We start from the raw sequence: 20622 nt of genomic DNA, 5'->3' as shown, positions 1-20622 counted from the left end.
CTTAGAAACATAGTTTGGAACAATGAAAGGGTCTTGATTCCCCTAGCAGGCCTTGAACTGTTTTTTGGAAACCACAGGCAGAACAGATACACATGAAATTATAAATGGAGGCCATCTGAATGTGTCAATGGGAGAGGATTTTTAAAAGACATTGTGGGACATCCACCTCACTTTCCTTCATCTCTGCAGCTCACTTGGCTGGAAAGGAACGGCCCCTCCTCTCTGCCCCTCACTGTTTCCACGGCAACTCATCTCCAAGGATACTGAGCATTGCCTGGCAACCAGATGAGGTCCTCCACTAGACCCCTCCAATGAATACCTACTGCAGTCCTGCTGTTCTGTTCTCACAGCTGCAAATGTCGGCAGAGGAATAGCTATATTTTCGATGGAAAGGAACCACAGCAATATTCTATATCATCATGCATCACACAAACTACCAGCTCCAGAGGCTCACAGTCTCCACATTAGATCCCTCTACATTTCCTTTTGTTCACATCACATATTTGTGATGCTGGGTTGTCAGTGGTCGCTGTGAAGAACAGCAAGTATCACCTAAAAGTCAGCGAAGACAAGGAACTGAGGATGACATTTTCCAGGCTGATTCCAAAGTTTGAGAAGTCGTATAGTGCCCAACAGGCACATACCTCCAATTATTAAGCCCCAACAGGCACATTCCTCCCATTATTAAGCTATATTGAAAAGTGAAATAAATAGTATGTTTTCTCCAAAGAGAAAAGAAATCACGTTACTCTCAATAATATGGCTACTATCCACAGGACAGAGCATAAGAAGTATTGGCAGGTTTTGGAGAAATTGGAAAACTTTTGTGCTGTTGTTAGGGTGTGATATAAGGCAGCCACTACAGAAAACTATATAAAAGTTTCTGAAAAAAGTAAAAATAAAATTCCCATATGATCTAGCAACTCTGTTTCTGGGTATATAAGTCCAAAGCATTAAAAGCAGGGTCTTCGGCCGGGCGCGGCGGCTCATGCCTGTAATCCCAGCACGTTGGGAGGCCGAGGTGGGTGGATTGCCTGAGCTCAGGAGTTGGTGACCAGCCTGGGCAACATAGTGAAACCCTGTCTCTACTAAAATACGAAAAATTAGCTGGATGTGGTGGCATGTGCCTATAGTCCCAGCTACTAGGGAAGCTGAGGCAGAAGAATTGCTTGAATCCAGGAGGCGGAGGTTGCAGTGAGCCAAGATTATGCCACTGCACTCCAGCCTGGGTGACAGAGCAAGACTCCATCTTAAAAAAAAAAAAAAAAAAAGCAGGGTCTTGAAGAGATATTTGTATGCCCAAGTTCATAGCAACATGACTCATAATAGTCAAGGTGGCAGCAAAGCCTGGTATCTATCAAAGAATAAAGAGGGACATTAAGTGTGGTCTGTCCATACAACGAACTATTACTCAGCCTTAAAAAGAAAGGAAATTCTGACACATGCTACAACATGAGTTAACCTTGAGACATTACACTAAGTGAAACAAGCCAGTCACAAAAGGACAGAAACTGTATGATTTCACAAAAGGACAGAAATGTATATTAGATGTATAATAGATTCGACGTAGAATAGTCAAATTCACAGGAACAGAAAGTGGAATGGAGGTTGCCAGGGGATGGGGGAGGGGAAATGGGGAGTTCTGGTTTAATGGACACAGAGTTTCAGTATTGCAGGATTAACAAAATATAGGACATAGTTTGTGGAGACTGTGGCAGAACAATGTGAATGCCCTTCAGACAAGTGGACTATACGATTAAAAATAATTATAGTGATCAGTTACCTTATATGCCTGTTAGCATATTTTGAAAAGGCAAATCAACCTAAATGCCCATAAATGATAGACCGGATAAAGCAAATGTTGTACATGTACACCACACAATACTATGCAGCCATAAAAAAGAAGGAGATCATGGATGAAGCTGGAGGCCATTATCCTTAGCAAACTAACACAGGAACAGAAAACCAAATACAACCTGTTGTTTCCCACAAGTGGGAGCTAAATGATGAGAACATATGAAAACACAGAGGGGAATCACACACACTGGGGCCCGTTGGAGGGTGAAGGGTGGGAGGAGGGAGAGGATCGTGAAAAACAACAAACGGGTACTAGACTTAATAGCTGGGTAATGAAATCATCTGTACAACAAACCCCCATGACACCAGTTTACCTATATAACAAACCTGCACTTGTACCCCTGGACTTAAAATGCAAGTTAAAAAATAAAAAGTTGAAAAAATAACTGAAAACATAAATAATTTTTAAAATTATAAACCTATGGTCATGGTCAATATTCGTTTTAAAATTGTACTTGGTACAATTTTAACATGGTAAATTTTACGTGACATGTATTTTGCCACAGTTCAAAATTGATTTTTAAAGGAGTTCCTGTGTACTTTTCCATGATGCAAGAATGCCATCTAGTGATGGCAAAGGCCCCTTATAAGACAATGAGCATCACCTCAAATTAAAAGATAAAAAATAAGATTGTTTCAAAATGGGTATCTTCACCTATGCTCGTTTTCTGTTTAATGAGAATTTTTCCCAAGTAGCAATAACTGCATACACGGCCATGATAGGCTTTGGGGCTTTTGGACAGGTCAATGCTATGCTGTGGTGGAAATCCTGCAGCCCAGGCATGGATACAGCTTGTGAAGATGGTACAGGCTGGATTTCACATCCTCTCCTCTCCTCAGACAGGAGCCTAACTGCAGAGTACAATACGCCCAGCAGCCCTGGCTGTGAGTGACATCCCAGGAATGTCTGCATTTTACAGAGGAGGACACAGGGCTCAGGAAGGGGAGATTACCAGGCTTTCTGGTCCTGAGCCCATGCCTCCCTTACTTGTTCTTCATCCCATCTCTGAGCATCCAAGGAGAAGGGTCCTGGAACCATCCAAAGGAGGGATTCCAGGGCTGCTCTCTTGCCTTACCCTTGGGATTGGGCATTTGTGGTGGGCAGGGTTCTAATAAGATAGCCATGTGGCAGGGAAAGTGGCCCTAGACTCCACCTTGTTTGACCATCGAGTGTCTTCCAAACTTCCTCAACCACAGACAAACACACTCACACACACACACACACACACACACACATGAACAGATGGTGTCTGGGTTTTCCAGAACTCACAAAAACGTAATCCAAGCTGATTTGAATCACGCAGTTTCACACACAACAGGTAGACAGGTCAGCAGAAGACTGCCATTGAAAAGATGGTTGGTTACTCACATTCACAACAGGAGGGGCACCACTGCACTCCAGCCTGGGCAACATTGCAAGACACTATCTGAAAAGAAAGAAGATAAATATTAAATATTTGAAACAAAAAGAAAATTTGACAAGTGGGACCTACTAGACTGAAGAGCTTCTGCACAGCCAGGGAAACTACGAATAGAGCAAACAACCTACAGAATGGGAGAAAATATTTGCAAACTATGCATCTGACAAAGGTCTAATATCCAGAATCTATAAGAAAGTTAAATTAACAAGCAAAAACCAAATAACCCAATGAAAAAATGGACAAAGGACATGAACAGACACTCCTTAAAAGAAGACACACAAGCGTTCAACAAACATGAGAAAACGCTCATTATCATTAATCATCAGAGAAATTCAAATCAAAACCACAATGAGATACCATCTCACACCAGTCAGAATGTCTACTATTAAAAAAAACAATAGATGCTGGTGAGGCTGCGGAGAAAAGGGAACACTTACTTAAACACTGTTGAGAGGAATACAAATTAGTTCAGTGACTGTAGAAAGCAGTGTGGAGATTTCTGAAAGAACTTAAAATGGAGCTACCATTCAACCCAGCAATCCTATTATTGGGTACATACCCAAAAGAAAATGGGTTATTATACTAAAAAGGCACATGCACTCATATGTTCATTGTCTTGTTATTCACAATAGCAAAGACATAGAATCAGCTTAGGTGCCCATCAATGGTGGATTCAATAAAGAAAATGTAATCCCAGCACTTTGGGAGGCCAAGGCGGGTGGATCACCTGAGGTCGGGAGTTCAAGACCAGCCTGACCAACATGGAGAAACCCCATCTCTACTAAAAATACAAAAATTAGCCAGGTGTGGTGGCGTGTGCCTGTAATCCCAGGTACTCAGGAGGCTGAGGCAGAATTGCTTGAACCTGGGAGGCAGAGGTTGCAGTGAGCCAAGATTGCACCATTGCACTCCAGCCTGGGCAACAAGAGCAAAACTTCATCGAAAGACAGAAAGAGAGAGAGAGAAAGAAGGAAGGAAGGAAGGAAGGAGGGAAGGAAGGAAGGAGGGAAGGAAGGAAGGAGGGAAGGAAGGAAGGAAGGAAGGATGGAAGGAAGGAAGGAAGGAAAGAAAGAAAGAAAAAGAAAGAAAATATGGTACATAGACATCATAGAATATTATGCAGCCATAAAAAAGAATAAAATCATGTCCTTTGCAGCAACATGGGTGGAGCTGGAAGCCACAATCCTAAGCAAACTAATGCAGGAATAGAAAAACAAATACCACGTTCTCACTTATAAGCAGGAGTTAAACATTGAGCACACGTGAACATAAACTTGGGAGCAATAGACACTGGGGACTCCTAGACAGAGGATGGTGGTGTGGGGTGAAAAACTACCTATCAGGTACTATGCCCAATATCTGGGTGCAGTATTCCCCTGTAACAAACCTGCATTTGCACCCTCTGTAGCTGAAACAAAGGTTGAAATTTTTAAAAAGATTATAACAGCTGAAAATGTTAAATACTAATATATAATATTAGAATTTCTATTCTGGGAGTGACTTTGCCCCCAAGAGACAGTTGGCGAGGTCTGGACACAAGTGGAGGGGAATTACTGACATCCCCTGGGTAGAAGCGAGAGTGCTGCTCCACACACAACAATGCACAAAGCAGCCCTCCCCGCAACACAAATAACTATCTAGACCATATTTCACACACAACAATGTACAACGCACAAAGCAGCCCTCCCCGCAACACAAATAACTATCTAGACCATATTTCACACACAACAATGCACAATGCACAAAGCAGCCCTCCCCGCAACACCAATAACTATCTAGACCATATTTCACACACGACAATGCATAATGCACAAAGCAGCCCTCCCCTCAAAACACAAATAACTATCTAGACCATATTTCACACACGACAATGTACAATGCACAAAGCAGCCCTTCCCCCAAAACACAAATAACTATCTAGACCATATTTCACACACAATGCACAATGCAGCCTTCCCTGCAACACAAATAACTATCTAGATCATATTTTCAATAATGCCAGGGTAGATAAACCCTAATGGAGATGATTCTCCTGACACTCCTGACTAGCTATATAGGGACCCTCTCTCCTCCACGGCTATTGTCCAAACGCCCTTACCCATCCACTCCCATTAGCCTAAAATCACTCCAAGCCCTCAGTTCTAGCATCCCATCTCCAACATTACCTCCTACTTTCCAAGTGACTCTACTTTCTCACCTAAGGCCTACATCCTGTTATTCTTTGAAGACCAACACTGTCTTTATTTAACCATTTTTCACTGACCTTCACACCCATCTGGTCACCTTCTATGGTCAATTGTTAGAATAAATTCCTCTGGACACACTCAAATCTCTTGCATACTCTGCTGCATGCACCTCTCCTGGAAAACCTCAACCCTGCTGTTCTCTGACTCTGCCTGTTCCATTCCTCACTCTTGCAGATGCATGTGATTGGGGAGAAACAGCTCCTTCTCCACTGCCTGTTCTCTCTGTAATTTCATGGTGATGCCTCTCCAAGGATGCTGAGCAGTGCCTGGAAAATTACCTCCTTCATTCTCTCCCTTCCAGTGAATTGCTACGGCATAACTGCATTCCTATCCTGCATCCTCCAACTCTCTCACCCCATTATCATTTGATTCTTATTTCCCAAATAAGAGTAGAAGCAGGAAGATAATACTTTCAATAATGATACACAGGAAAGGAGAAGTAGTTGTTATTGTTGTCCTTTGGACCTATCTAACCTCCAGTAAGAAACCTAGGACCAATAAAAATTCACAACTTTAGATCCATCTTTTTTTATCATACTCTAAGGATTTTATATGCCAATGGAGAGAAAGCAGTAAACAGAAAGCGAATAAAGGAAGCATCAGCCTCAAGAAGGGAACAAAGAAGGTGTTCTGGGGACAGCAGTCAGAGAGGGCTCCCTTGGGTGGTGAACTTTGTTCAGAGCACTGGTTGGAGACAAGATGGAGCCACATGAAGACTCAGGGTGGTGGAGGGAGCTGCACCTGCAAAGGTCCTGAACTTTATTCAATCTAGGGAAGGTGAAACGCCAATGCGGCTGGAGCCAAACTGTTTGCCTTTCTGTTTCTCTCCTAGAATCTCCTTCTGTATGAATGGACTCTGCCTTTCTTTGACGTTCTCTCCCTCCTTCTTCCAATCTTTTCTAACTTTCTCCCATATTTCCCCCTTGCTTCTTTTTTTCTGATTCATCCTTCAATATGTTCTGATTTTGTCAAGATCTCCAGAAATCCCATTTATTTAGCAATCAATACTTTTTATGTTCAGGCACTGCTCTAAACCTTTGGGGAAACAAAATATAAACATAGTAATTGTCAGCTTTGTGCCTTCAGAAAACCCACAGACTGTGAGGAATGTGGAACGCTATGACCACATATGCACTATTTCTGTTTCCTCTGTTACCAGCATTGTCCCTAACATGTGTCATATGCTAAGTGATGATTGAGTGATAAAATAAATATATAACCAGTCCTTATGTGGGGCAGTGGGCAGGGTATGACCCAGCTGGGGCCTCCTTTTTCATTTATAGTATACAAAGCTTGTCTGCCATTTATTCTATAAATATACTTTGAGTCAGCTTTGCCTACATTAGGTAGCATCAGGCCTCTTCACGGACCTTACATGAACTTCAGCACCATGGACAGGTCTCAGGCAATGGTGGTGATTTTCTAATAGATACATAATTTTTGCAATATTTATGGGATACATGTGATAAATTAATACATGCACACAATGAATAATGATCAAGTCAGGGTAACTAGGATGCTCATCACCTCAAACATTTTTCATTTATTTGTGTGGGAACATTCCAAACCTTCTCTTCTAGCTGTTTGAAATACCCTATATAATCTTGATAACTTTAGTTACCCTACTGTGTTATTGAACACTAGATCTCATTCATTTTATCTCATTGTATTTTTGTGCCCATTATCTGAACTCTCTTCATCCCTTCCTCCCCCTATCCTTCCCAGCCTCTGGTAACCAGCATTCTATTATTCACTACCTCCATGAGATCAATTTTATTTCCCCCACATATGAGTCAGAATATGTCATATTTGTCTTTCTGTGCCTGGCTTATTTCACTTAACATAATGTCCTCCAGTTCTATTTATTTTGCCACATAGAACAGGATTTCATTCTTTTTTATGGCTGAGTAATATTCCATCATATATATATATATATATTTACCACATTTTTTATATATATATATATATTTACCACATTTCCTTTCACACTCATCATTGGTGGACACATAGGTTGTTTCCATAACTTGGCTTTTTCTCAATTGTGCTGAAATACACATGACAGTGCAGGTATCTCTTTTGTAGATTTCTCTTAATTTTGCTATTTTTTCCTCTACTGTGTATAAGCTTTTTAGCTTGATGTAGTCCCATTTTTGCTTTAGTTGCCTGTCCTTTGGAGGTCAACTCAAAATGTATTTGCCCAGACCAATGTCCTGAAGCACTTCCCAAATGCTTTCTTCTAGTAGTTGCATAGTTTCACATCTATGTCTTTAATCTATTTTGATCGATTTTTTATATGGTCAGAGATAGGGGTCTAGTTTCATTCTGCATAAGAATATCCAGTTTTCCCAGCACTATTTATGTAACAGACCACCTTTTTCTGGTGTATGTTCTTGATGCCTTTATTGAAAATGGGTTGGTTGAAAATGCATGGATTTATTTCTTTATTCTGTATTGTTTAATTGATATATTTACATATTTTTTGTTTTATTTTATTTTTTTGGATTTTTTTTTTTTTTTTGAGATGGAGTTTCACTCTTGTCACCCAGGCTGGAGTGCAATGGTGTGATCTCAGCTCACTGCAACCTCCGCCTCCCGGGTTCAAGTGATTCTCCTCCCCCAGCCTCCTGAATAGCTGGGATTACAGATGTCTGCCACCACACCCAGCTAAGTTTTTTTGTATTTTTAGTAGAGATGGGGTTTCACCATGTTGGCCAGGCTGGTCTTGAACTCCTGACCTCAGGTGATCCACCAACCTTGGCCTCCCAAAGTGCTGGGATTACAGGTGTGAATGACCGTGCCCAGCCTATGTACCTGTTTTTTAATGCCAGTACCATGTTTTTGTTACTATAGCTTTGCAGCATATCTTGAAGTCTGGCAGTGTAATGTCTCCAGCTTTGTTCTCTTTGCTCAGTATTCAGGGTCTTTTATGGTTCCACACAAATTTTAGGATTTTTTTTCTATTTTTGTGAAAAGATGTCACAGGTGTTTTGATAGGGATTGCATTGAATCTGTAGATTGCTGCAGTAGTATGAAAATTTTAACAATATTAATTCTTTCAACCCATCACAATGGGATATCTTTCCATTTCTCTGTGACTTCTTTAATATTTCTCATCACTGTTTTATAGTTTTCATTGTAGAGATCTTTCACTTTTTTATTTAGATTTATTTTTAGGTAATTTTTTGTAGCTATTGTAAATGGGATTGCTTTCTTGATTTCTTTTTCAGATTGTTTACTGATGGCATATAAAAATCTACTATCTATTACATTTTGATTTTGTATCATACAACTTTCTTGAATTCATCAATTTTAACAGTCTTCTTTGGTGGGATATTTAGGTTTTCTAAATATAAGATTATGTTATCTGCAAACAAGGACAATTTGGCTTCTTTCTTTCCAGTTTAGATGCCCTTTACTTCTTTCTCTTGTCTAACTGCTTTGGCTAGGACTTCTAGAACTGTGCTGAATAAAAGTGGTGAAATTAGGCCTCTTTCCTTTATACTAGATCTTAAAGGAAAGCCTTCTTATTTGTCTCCGTTTATTGTGATGTTAGCAGTGGGATTGCCACACATGGCTTTTACTATTTGGGGGCACGTTCCTTTCATACCCTGTTTAACAGTTTTTTTCATGAAGGGATATTGAATTTTATTAAATGCTTTTTCAGCATCTATTAAAACAATGATATGGTTTTTGTCTGTGATTTTGCTAATGTGTTTATTTATCTGCATATGTTAAACCTCTTTAGCATCCCTGGGATGAATTCTACTTGATCATGATGAATGATCTTTTTACGTGTTGAATTCAGTTTCCTACCATTTTCTTGAGGATTTTTGCTTCTATGTTCATCAGGAATGTTGGCTCATAGTTTTCCTTTTTTGTTGTATCTTTTTCTGATATTAGTATCAGGATAATTCTGTGCTCGTAGAATGAGTTTGAAAGTATTCTCTTCTCTTCAATATTTTGGAAGAGTTTGAGTAGATTTGGCATTAGTTCTCATCTAAATGTTTGCTAGAATTTAGCAGTAAAGCCATCATGTCCTGGGCTCTTATTTCATGGGAAACTATTTTTTAACTGTTTCTATATAGTCATTTGCTATTGGTCTATTAAAGTTGTTTATTTCTTCATGTTTCAATCTCAGTAGTTTTAATGTGCCCAAGAATTTATTCATTTTTTTCAAGATTATTTATGAGAAACCCACAGCCAATATCATACTAAATGGGCAAAAACTGGAAGCATTCCCTTTGAAAACTGGCATAAGACAGGGATGCCCTCTCTCACCACTCCTATTCAACACAGTGTTGGAAGCTCTTGCCAGGGCAATCAGGCAGGAGAAAGAAATAAAGGGTATTCAATTAGCAAAAGAGGAAGCCAAATTGTCCCTGTTTGCAGATGACATGATTGTATATCTAGAAAACCCCATCGTCTCAGCCCCAAATCTCCTTAAGCTGATAAGCAACTTCAGCAAAGACTCAGGATACAAAATCAATGTGCAAAAATCACAAGCATTCTTATACACCAACAACAGACAAACAGAGAACCAAATCATGAGTGAACTCCCATTCACAACTGCTTCAAAGAGAATGAAATACCTAGGAATCCAACTTACAAGGGATGTGAAGGACCTCTTCAAGGAGAACTACAAACCATTGCTCAATGAAATAAAAGAGGACACAAACAAATGGAAGAACATTCCATGATCATGGATAGAAAGAATCAAGATTTTCCAATTTATTAGAAAATAGTTGTTCAAAATAGCCACTGATAATCCTTCATATTTCTTTGGTAGCAGTTTAATGTCTCCTTTTTGTCTCTGATTTATTTATTTGGGTCTTTTCCCTTCTTTTTCTCATAGTCTGCTAAAGATTTCTCAATTTTGTTTATCTTTTCCAAAAATGAACTTTTTGTATGATTGATCTTTGGTAATTGTTTTTAGCTTCAATTTCATTTATTTCTGCCCTGGTCCTTCTTTTCTTTACTAATTTTAGGTTTGATTTGTTCTTGCATTTCTAGGTTTTTTAGGTGGATGATTAATTTATTTATTTGAAAGTCTTTCTACTTCTCTGAAGTATGAGTTTTTTGCCATAAGCCTCTCTCTTAGTACTGCTTTTTTTCTATCCTATATGTTTAGGTGTACTGTGTTTCATTCTTAAATCAAGGGGTAACCAGGGAAATATTTACCTGCTTTTTGAGTACAAATTGCCAGTGATCCAGCTTTAAAAATGCAGCCCAAATTCTCAGAGTTCATGACCTGGATAGGAAAACAGGTAAACCATCTGTTATATCACCATGAGAGATGGGGAACAAAAAAACTAGCACATCTTTTATGGCAATATTGAGGAAATTGCTTTAACAATTGTGGATACCGTGGTTGGGGAAAAACTCACGAAGAAGGTGACTCTTCTTTCTAACACTTTTTTTTTTTTTTTTGCTGTATCATTACAATAGAATTGTATTCCTTATATACACTAGAAATGCAAAAAAACAAGCTATTATTTATTGATTGCTTACAATGTATCGTGAGGATCAGAACAGACAGGTAGCTTCTTCATGATCACCCACATAATGAATGTTGGGGCTGGGGTTTGTAAACTTTGTATTTTTTACAAACTTTGTAAAGTTTGTAAACTTTATATTTTTTATATAAAAATATAAAATATAAAATTAATTGATAAAGCAGCAGCAGGTTTTGACAGGATGGATTTCAATTATTAAAAAAGTTCTGTGGGTAAGATGCTACCAAACAGCATCACATGCCACAGAGAAACACTTTGTAAGTCAACTAATGTGATGGTCTTCATTGTTGTCTTATTTTAAGAAATTGCCACGGCCACCTCAGCCTTGAACAACCACCACCGTGATCAGTCTGCAGCTATCAACATTGAGGCAAGACCATCCACCAGAAAAATGGTTATGACTCATTGAAGGGTCAGGTGATTCTTATAATTTTTTAGCAATAATATATTTTACATTAAGGTGGGGATATTGTGAACTGGAGGATATATTCTAAATTCTAAATTCTTTGTTGTCATTTCTACAATGTTCACAGCATCTTCACGAGGAGTAGATTCCATCTCAAAAAACCACTTACTTTGCTCGTTCAAAAGAAGCAACTCCTGTAATCCCAGCACTTCGGAAGACTGAGGTGGGTGGATTATAAGGTCAGGAGATTGAGACAATCCTGGCTAACACGGTGAAACCCCGTCTCTACTAAAAATACAAAAAAAAAAAAAAAAAAAAATAGCCAGGCGTTGTGGCAGGTGCCTGTAGTCCCAGCTTCTCGGAAGGCTGAGGCAGAAGAATCGCTTGAACCCAGGAGGTGGAGGTTGCAGTGAGCTGAGATCGCGTCACTGCACTCCAGCCTGGGCGACAGAGCGAGAGTGAGACTCTGTCTCAAAAAAAAAAAAAAAAAAAGCAACTCCTCATCTGCTAAAACTTTCTTATGAGATTACAGAATTCAGTCATATCTTTAGGCTCTACTTCTAATTCCAGTTTTCTTGCTCTTTCTACCACATCTGCAGTGACTTCCTCCGTTGAACTCTTGAACCCCACAAAGCCATCAAATAGGAGTTGGAATCAACTTCTTTCAAACTCCTATTGATGTTGATATTTTGACCTCCTTGTTCCATTTACAGAGCACAGGTAGAGTAGGTTTTGCACAATCCTGAAGAGTCCTAGAATTTTTAGGCCATGCATGATGGCTCACGCCTGTAATCCCAGCACTTTGGGAGGCCAAGACCAGCAAATCGCTTGCGGTCGGGAGTTTGAGACCAGTCTGGCCAACAAGGCACAACCCCGTCTCTACTAAAAATACAAAACTTATCCAGGCATGGTGGTGCAACCTGTAATCCCAGCTACTCGGGAGGGTGAGGCAGGAAAATCACTTGAACTCGGGAGGTGGAGGTTGCAGTGAGGCAAGATTGTGCCACTGCACTCCAGCCTGGGCAACAGAGTGACTCTACCTCACAAAAAAATAAATGAATAAATAAATAAAGAGTCCTAGGACTTTTGGAATAGTTAAAAAAAAAAAAAGCATTGGATTCAACTGAACATCACCAGCTGCATTAGTTCCTAAGAAGAGAGTCGGCCTGTTCTTTGAAGCTTTGAAGCCAGGCACTGACTTCTCTCTAGCTATGAAAGTCCTAGATGACATCTTTTTCCAATCAAAGGCTGTGTTGTCTACATTGAAAATCTGTTGTTTGATGTACTCACTAAGGACCTTCACTAGATCTGCTGGATGACTTGCTGCAGCTTCCACACTAGCACTTGCAGCTTCACCTTTCACTCTATTTTTTTTTTTTTTTTTTTTGAGACAGAGTCTCACTCTGTTGCCCAGGCTGAAGTGCAATGGTGTGGTCTTGACTCACTGCAACCTCCGCCTCCCAGGTTCAAGCAATTCTCCTGCCTCAGCCTCCCACGTAGCTGTGACTACAGGCATGTGCCACCATGCCCAGCTAATTTTTTTTTATATTTTTAGTAGAGACGGGTTTCACCATGTTGCCCAGGCTGGTCTCAAACTCCTGAGCTCAGGCAATCTGTCTGCCCCAGCCTCCCAAAGTGCTGGGATTACAGGCATGAGCCACTGCGCCCGGCCAACCTTTCACTTTCATGTTATGAAGATGGCTTCTTCCTCTAAAGCTCATGAATCAACCTCTGCTAGCTTCCAACATTTCTTCGACAGCTTCCTTACCTCTCTCAGCCTTCATAGAATTAAGGAGAGTTAGGACCTCACTGTGTATTAGGCTATGGCTTAAGGCAATTTTCCGGCTGGTTTGATTTTCTATCCTCATAGATGGCTCAAACTTTCCTGACTCAGCAACAAGGGTATTTCCCTTTCTTATCGTTTGTATGTTCCCTGGAGTAGCTCTTTATTTTCAGTCCAGAACTTTTCCTTTGCACTCACAACTTGTATAACTGGTGCAAGAAAACTAGCTTTCACCCTGTCTCGGCTTCTTACCTGCCTTCCTCACTAAGCATACTTATTTCTAGCTTGTTATTAAAAGTGAGAGACCAGCAACTCTTCCTTTCACTTGAACACTTTAGCATTATTGTAGGGTTATGATTTGGAAGAATTTCAATACTGTTGTGTCTCACAAAATACGGAAGCTCGGACATGGGGAAATGGGGGAATGAACAATTAGTGTATTTAGTGGAGCAGTCAAAACAAACACATGGTTGTTGCTGTTGTTGTGTTGTTGTTGTTGTTTTAAACAAAATCTCGCTCTTTTGCCCAGGCTGGAGTGCAGTGGTGTGATCTCGGCTCACTGCAGCCTCTGCCTCCTGGGTTCAAGCGATTCTCACACCTCAGCTTCCCGAGTAGCTGGGATTACAGGCCTACGCCACCACACCTGGCTAAGTTTTGCTTTTTTAATAGAGACAGGGTTTCACCTTGTTGACCAGGCTGGTCTCGAACTCCTGACATCATGTGATCTGCCCGCCTCAGCCTCCCAAAGTGCTGGGATTACAGGTGTGAGCCACTGCACCCGGCCATATGTATTGTTTAGATTCCCCGTCTCATATGCATGTGGATTGTGATGCCCCAAAATAATTACAGCAGTAACATGAAAGATCACTGACCTCAGATCACCATAACATACATGATAATAATAAACATGTCCGAACTGTTATGAGAGTTACTGAAATGTGATACTGAGGCATGATGTGTGCACATACTTTGGGAAAATGGCACTCTCAGACTTGCCAGTGCGGACTTGCACAAACCTTCCATTCAAAAATACTCGGTATCTGTGAAGCACAGTGAAACGAAGCACAAAGGAAAAATGTACGCTTGCATTTTCCAAACAAACTTTGCAATAAAGGTGGTGTTGCTTTTCATTTTTGCAAATATAATTTAATGTTTTCCTTACCACTAGATGGCTATGATCAAATTGTCTACTTAAATCAAACATGTGCAATATCATGTCATCCAGAGAAAATGAGGGAAAATGCAAATAAACTCTTCATATGTTTAAGACAATTATTTGGAATTGTGGATTCCAAATCTTGATTTCCCCCCGGAGTCCTGGAACTACATTTTTGGGAAAAAGTGGTCTAAGAGATATACAAATGATACAGAGGAGATTATAAATGGAGATCATTTGAGTAAACCAGAGGTTGTCCATGAAAGAAACTGTGGAACATCCAATTACTCTCCCTAGTCTCCACTGCTCCCTTGGCTGAGGAGGAACTGCTTCCCCGCCGTCCCCCAACTGTCCAGGTATATGAGGTACTTAGGTACCTGATTATTGGTACAAGAGGTACTTAGAAGAGTCAAATTCATAGAAATGGAAAATAAAATGGTGGTTGCCAGGGGCCGGAAAAAAGGAAATGAGGAGTTATTGCTGTTTCCATGGTGACTCATCTCCAAGGATACTGAGGGTTGCTCAGCAACCAGGTCACCTTCTCCATTCTCTCCCTGATCCAACGAACACGCATTGCATTCCTGCTATTATATCCTTACAGCCACATCTGTCTGAAGAGGTAACCCTACACTTGAGTTTTAAGGGAAGTATGGCAATATTCCATATCTTCTGACACCACATTAAGTATAAGCTGCAGGGATTCAGGGTTTCTACATTGGTTCTCTCATTTTTAAAATTTTTTTTTTGGTAGTCATCATATCTTTGTGATGCTGGGTTATCAGTGGTATCTACGAAAAAAACAATAACCACATGAAAATCAATGAGGATGAGGACATCAGGGTGACACAGTCTAGTCTGATTCCGACATTTGAGAAGTTGTGCAGGAACCAACAGACAAACACATCCCATTATTAAGTAATTATTATTGAAAAGTGAAAGAAATATTTTTTCTTTGGCAAAGAGATAATGAACCACTTCATTCCCATTTCCATGGCCACTATCCATAAGAGAGAAGATAACAACCACCCACAGGGCTTGGAGAAGTTGGCACATCTGCATTCTCGGTGCAATTGTGATGAGATGCAGATTCTGTGAAAAAAAAAATTACAACGGTTCTGAAAATAATAAAAATAAAATTACCTTTCTACCTCTGGATATTACCCAGAAGTATTGGAAGCAGAAAATTAAAGAGATATTTGTACACCCATGGGCATAGCAGCATTATTCATGAGAGTCAAAAGTGGAAGCATCCCAGCACTTTGGGAGGCCAAGGCGGGCAGATCACGAAGTCAGGAGATCGAGACCATCCTGGCTAACACGGTGTGAAACCCCGTCTCTACTAAAAATACAAAAAATTAGCTGGGCGTGGTGGCGGGCGCCTATACTCCCAGCTACTCAGGAGGCTGAGGCAGGAGAATGGCGTGAACCCGGGAGGCGGAGCTTGCAGTGAGCCGAGATCGCGCCACTGCACTGCAGCCTGGGCGACAGAGAGAGACTCCATCTCAAAAAAAAAAAAAGTGGAAGCAACCCAAGTTGCTCGTTAACCAAGTTTTGGTTAAAAAGTCAAAAAAATAACATATTGGCAATGCTGTAGAGAAAGGGGGACGCTTACATACTCTTGGTGGAAATGCAAATTAGTGTAAATTAGTCCAGCCACTGTGGAGAGCAGTTTGCAGATTTCTCAAAGAACTAAAAGTTGAACTGCCATTCAACCCAGCAATCCTATTACTGGGTTTATGCCCAAAGGAAAATGAATCATTCTGCTAAACAGACACATGCACCTGTATGCTCATTATCATTCTATTCACAACAACAAAGACATGGAATGAACCTATGTACCCATCAACAGTGGATTGGATAAAGAAAGTGTTGCACACGTACACTGTGGAATACTATGCAGCCATAAAAAGGAATAAAAGCAGCCAGGCACAGTGGCTCATGCCTGTAATCCCAGCACTTTGGGAGGCCAAGGTGGGCAGATCACATGGGGTCAGGAGTTCGAGACCAGCCTGATCAACATGAAGAAGCCCCATCTCTTACTAAAAATACAAAATTAGCCTGGCATGGTGGCATGCACCTGTAATCCCAGCTACTTGGGAGGCTGAGGCAGGAGAATCACTTGAACCCAGGAGGTGGAGGTTGCAGTGAGCCAAGATAGTGCCGTTGCACTGCAGCCTAGGCAACAAGAGCGAAACTCCATCTCAAAAAAAAAAAAAGGAATGAAACCATGTCTTTTGCAGAGACATGGATGCAGCTGGAGACCATTTTCTTAAGAAAATTACCTCAAAACAGAAAACTAAATACCACATGTTCTCACTTATAAGCAGGAGCTAAATATTGGGTGTATATGGACATAAAAATGGAAACAACAGGCACTGTGGACAACCAAAGAAGGGAGAGAGGAAGAAGGACACGGGTTGAAAAACTACCTATCAGGTACCATGCCCACTACCTGAGTGATGGGTTCGGTCATATCCTAAACCTCAGCATCAGGCAGTATGCCTTTGCAACAAACCTGCACATGTATCCCATGATTCCAAAATAAAAATTGAACAAAAGTAAAGGAAATCCTGACAGGTGCTACAATCTGGATGAACCCTGAAGAATGCTGTCAACCGAAATAAATCCACACCAAAAGGACAAATAATATATGATTCTAGGTATATGAGGTACTTAGAAGAGTCAAATTCATAGAAATAGAAAATAAAATCGTGATTGCCAGGGGCTGGAAAAGGGAAGTGGAGAGTTATTCCTTAATGGGTACAGAGTCATGGTTTTCCCAGACTAAAGGATTTCTGAAGATGTGTGGGACAGATTAGGATACAACAAGTAAATGTACTTAATTGCTGAACTTTACACTTAAAAATATAGTTATGCTGTAGTTCCAGCTACTCAGGAGGCTGAGGCAGGAGAATGGCTTGAACCCAGGAGGCAGAGGTTGCAGTGAGCCAAGATCATGCCACTGCACTCCAGCCTGGGTGACAGAGCAAGACTCTGTCTCAAAAACAAACAAACAAAAACAAACTATATATATATATATATATATATATATATATATGCTGAGTGCGGTGCCTCACTACTGTAATGCCAGCACTTTGGGTGGCCAAGGCAGGTGGATCACCTGAGGTCAGGAGTTCGAGACCAGCCTGGCCATCATGGCGAAACCCCATCTCTATGAAAAATACAAAAATTAGCCAGGTGTGGTGGTGCGCCTGTAATCCCAGCTACTCGGGAGGCTGAGGCATGAGAATCACTTGAACCCAGGAAGCAGAGGCTGCAGTGAGCCAAGATCGCACCACTGCATTCCATCCTGGGGGATAGAGCGAGACTCTGTCTCCAAAAAGTATATATATATATTATATATATTTTATATATATTATATATATTTTATATATATTATATATATTTATATATATTATATATAACATATATTTTATATATATTATATATAATATATATTATATATTATATATATTATATATTATATATTATATATATTATATATATTATATACATTATATATTATATATATTTTTATATATTATATAGATTATATATATTATATACATTATATATAATATATATTTTTATATATTATATAGATTATATATATTTTATATATATAATATATATATTATATATATATACAGTTATGAGCCACATACCAACATTTTGGTCAATGACATTGTATTATATACAGGACAGTGGTCTCATAAGATTTTAGCAGCAAATTTTTACTGTATCTTTTCTATGTTTAGACATGTTCAGTTACACAAATGTTTACCATTGTGTTAAAGTCCCCCACGGAATTCAGTACAGTAGCATCTTGAAAAGGTTTGTAGCTTAGGAGCAACAGGCTCTACCACCAAGGTTTGTGTAAGCACACTCTAGGATGTTCACACAATGACAATACCACCTAAAAACACAATCCTCAGAACATATCTCTGCCCTTAAGTGAGTCCTGACTCTAGGTAAAAAGGTGAATATTCAATTGTACTATTTTATCGCGGTTTAAGAATATAAAAAAAACTAAAATAATAAGCTTATTCTATGGGTAACATATTATTAACATATTAGTAACAAAATGCTTAAGATGGCTTATTTGTGTAATATATATTTTGCTACAATTAAAAATTGAAAAGTAAAAATAAAAAATTTAAATAAAAGCCCATTTTACCATGATGCCAGATTGCCATCTAGCGTAAGCAAAGGCATTTGAAAATTTCCCAGACATTCCTTCGAATGGGAAGAAAGGAGGAAACAAAAAGATACTATTAAGATGGTATTTTTTTATTTTGGTTTTTGTTTTCTGTTTTTTGTTTTGAGACAGTCTCACTCTGTTGCCCGGGCTGGAGTGCAGTGGCGCGATCTCAGCTCACTGCAACCTCCGCCTCCTGGGTTCAAGCGATTCTCCTGCCTCAGTCTCCCAAGTAGCTGGGATTACAGGTGTGTGCCACCACACCTGTTAATCTTTGTATTTTTAGTAGAAAGGGGGTTTCACCATGTTGGCCAGGCTGGTCTCCAACTCCCAACCTCAGGTAATCCACCCACCTCAGCCTCCCAAAGTGCTGGGATTACAGGTGTGAGCTACTGTGCCTGGCCAAAATGGGTTTTTTTTTTTGTTTTTGTTTGTTTGTTTGAGATGGAGTTTTGCTCTTGTTGCCCAGGCTGGAGTGCAATGGCACAATCTCGGCTCACCACAACCTCCGCCTCCTGGGTTCAAGCAATTCTCCTGCCTCAGCCTCCCAAATAGCTGGGATTACAAGCATACACCACCATGCCCGGCTAAGGGTATGTTTTTATAAGTCTGCTTTTCTGTTTAATAAGGTTTTTCCCCAAAATGACAATAACTGCACACACGGGCATGGTAGGCTTCCTGGCTTTGGAGAGATCAATGCTATGCTATGGTAGGAAGCCTGAAGTCCCGGCTTGGACACAGTTTATGGAGAGAATACAGGCTGGAGTTCACATCCAGGTCATCTCCTTGGATCAGAGCCTCAGTGCAGTCTACAATATGCACAGCCATCCCGCCATCCCCAGTAGCCCTGGCTGTGAGTAAGGTCCTAGGAGTGTCTGCATTTTACAGTTGAGGATGCTGGGCTCAGAGGGGAGGTCTCCAGGCTGTCTGGCCCTGGACCTATGCCTCCATCACTTGCTCCCATCTTGTCTCTGAGCATCTAAGGAGAGGTATTCTGGGCACTTCCCAGAGAAGAGATTCCAGGTATGAAACTTCCTCAGCCTCTGGATGGGGTTTTTGAAGTGTGCAGGGTCCTAGTGAGGTAGGTATAAGGCAGGGAGAGTGGAAATAGAACCCAATTTGTATGTCCCTGAAGCATTCTCCAAAACTCCAATAAAGTCACAGACACATACATACACACACACACACACACACACACACACACACACACACACACTGAGCTAGCTTGGCTTATATGCAGGAGATTGTAATAGTATGAATCACATGTTTTCATGCAAGGCCATGCAGAATAAATGGTCTTCAAACCACTTCTTAAGCATGCACACATCCACATGCAAACACAGTTATGATCTGAATACTGCCTCCTCTTCCCAAACACAGTACCTCATACTGTGGCTGTATTTGGTGATATGGTTTTTAAAGAGATGATTAAGTTAAATGAGGTCCTTAGGGTGGGCTCTAATCCAATTTCTTCTTATAGAAGCAGCAATATGGACACAAAGAGACATCAGAGATGGACACACACAGGAAAGACTGTTAGAGACAGCAAGAAAGCACTGGTCACAATCCACAGAGGCAGCCTCAAGAGAAACCAGCCCTGCTGACATCTTAATCTCAAAATTCAGCCTCCAGAGAGGTAAATAGATACATGTCTGTTGTTTAAGCTGCCCGGGATGTGGCGTTTTGTTTTGGCAGCCCTAACAAATTAGTATATACACTTTCACACACACTCAAGATGCAAACTTACCTAACCAGTGCACGAACTCCGTGACTAAATCACACACAGGGAGCTTCATCCCTCATGCAAGCACAATCACATGTGGACAGTTCTTAGAGTCACACAAAATGACAGACGATAAAACACAACCACCCAAGATGAAGAATCACCAGCATTTCCTGATCAAACATAGACACATTCACACAGAAAGACACAAACACACAATGTGCTGCAGGCTTATTTGGACTCAAATACAAATACAGACACACACACACACACACACACACACACACACAAAATTATATCCAATCATCCGTTCAAGACA

At 40.3% G+C, this 20622-nt stretch overlaps 1 protein-coding gene and 1 long non-coding RNA gene across 3 annotated transcripts in view; one reads left to right on the top strand and one right to left on the bottom strand.

Moving 5' to 3' along the window:
• Positions 1-20622, top strand: part of ZNF835 (zinc finger protein 835) — a 106299-nt gene that overhangs the window by 44816 nt on the left and 40861 nt on the right. The gene's annotated exons all lie outside the window — the stretch shown is intronic.
• Positions 1-20622, bottom strand: part of LOC129019708 (uncharacterized) — a 111280-nt gene that overhangs the window by 59222 nt on the left and 31436 nt on the right. For both annotated transcript variants that reach the window (XR_008495711.1, XR_008495712.1), the window contains exons 3-4: positions 10703-10772; positions 3227-3284 (exon numbers count right to left, since the gene is read on the bottom strand). This is a non-coding gene — a long non-coding RNA (uncharacterized LOC129019708). The remainder of the gene's footprint in view (positions 1-3226; positions 3285-10702; positions 10773-20622) is intronic.

The sequence above is a fragment of the Pongo pygmaeus genome, chromosome 20, assembly GCF_028885625.2.
Source record: "Pongo pygmaeus isolate AG05252 chromosome 20, NHGRI_mPonPyg2-v2.0_pri, whole genome shotgun sequence".
Lineage (NCBI taxonomy): Eukaryota > Metazoa > Chordata > Mammalia > Primates > Hominidae > Pongo > Pongo pygmaeus.
This window is presented reverse-complemented; position numbering and strand designations above follow the sequence as displayed.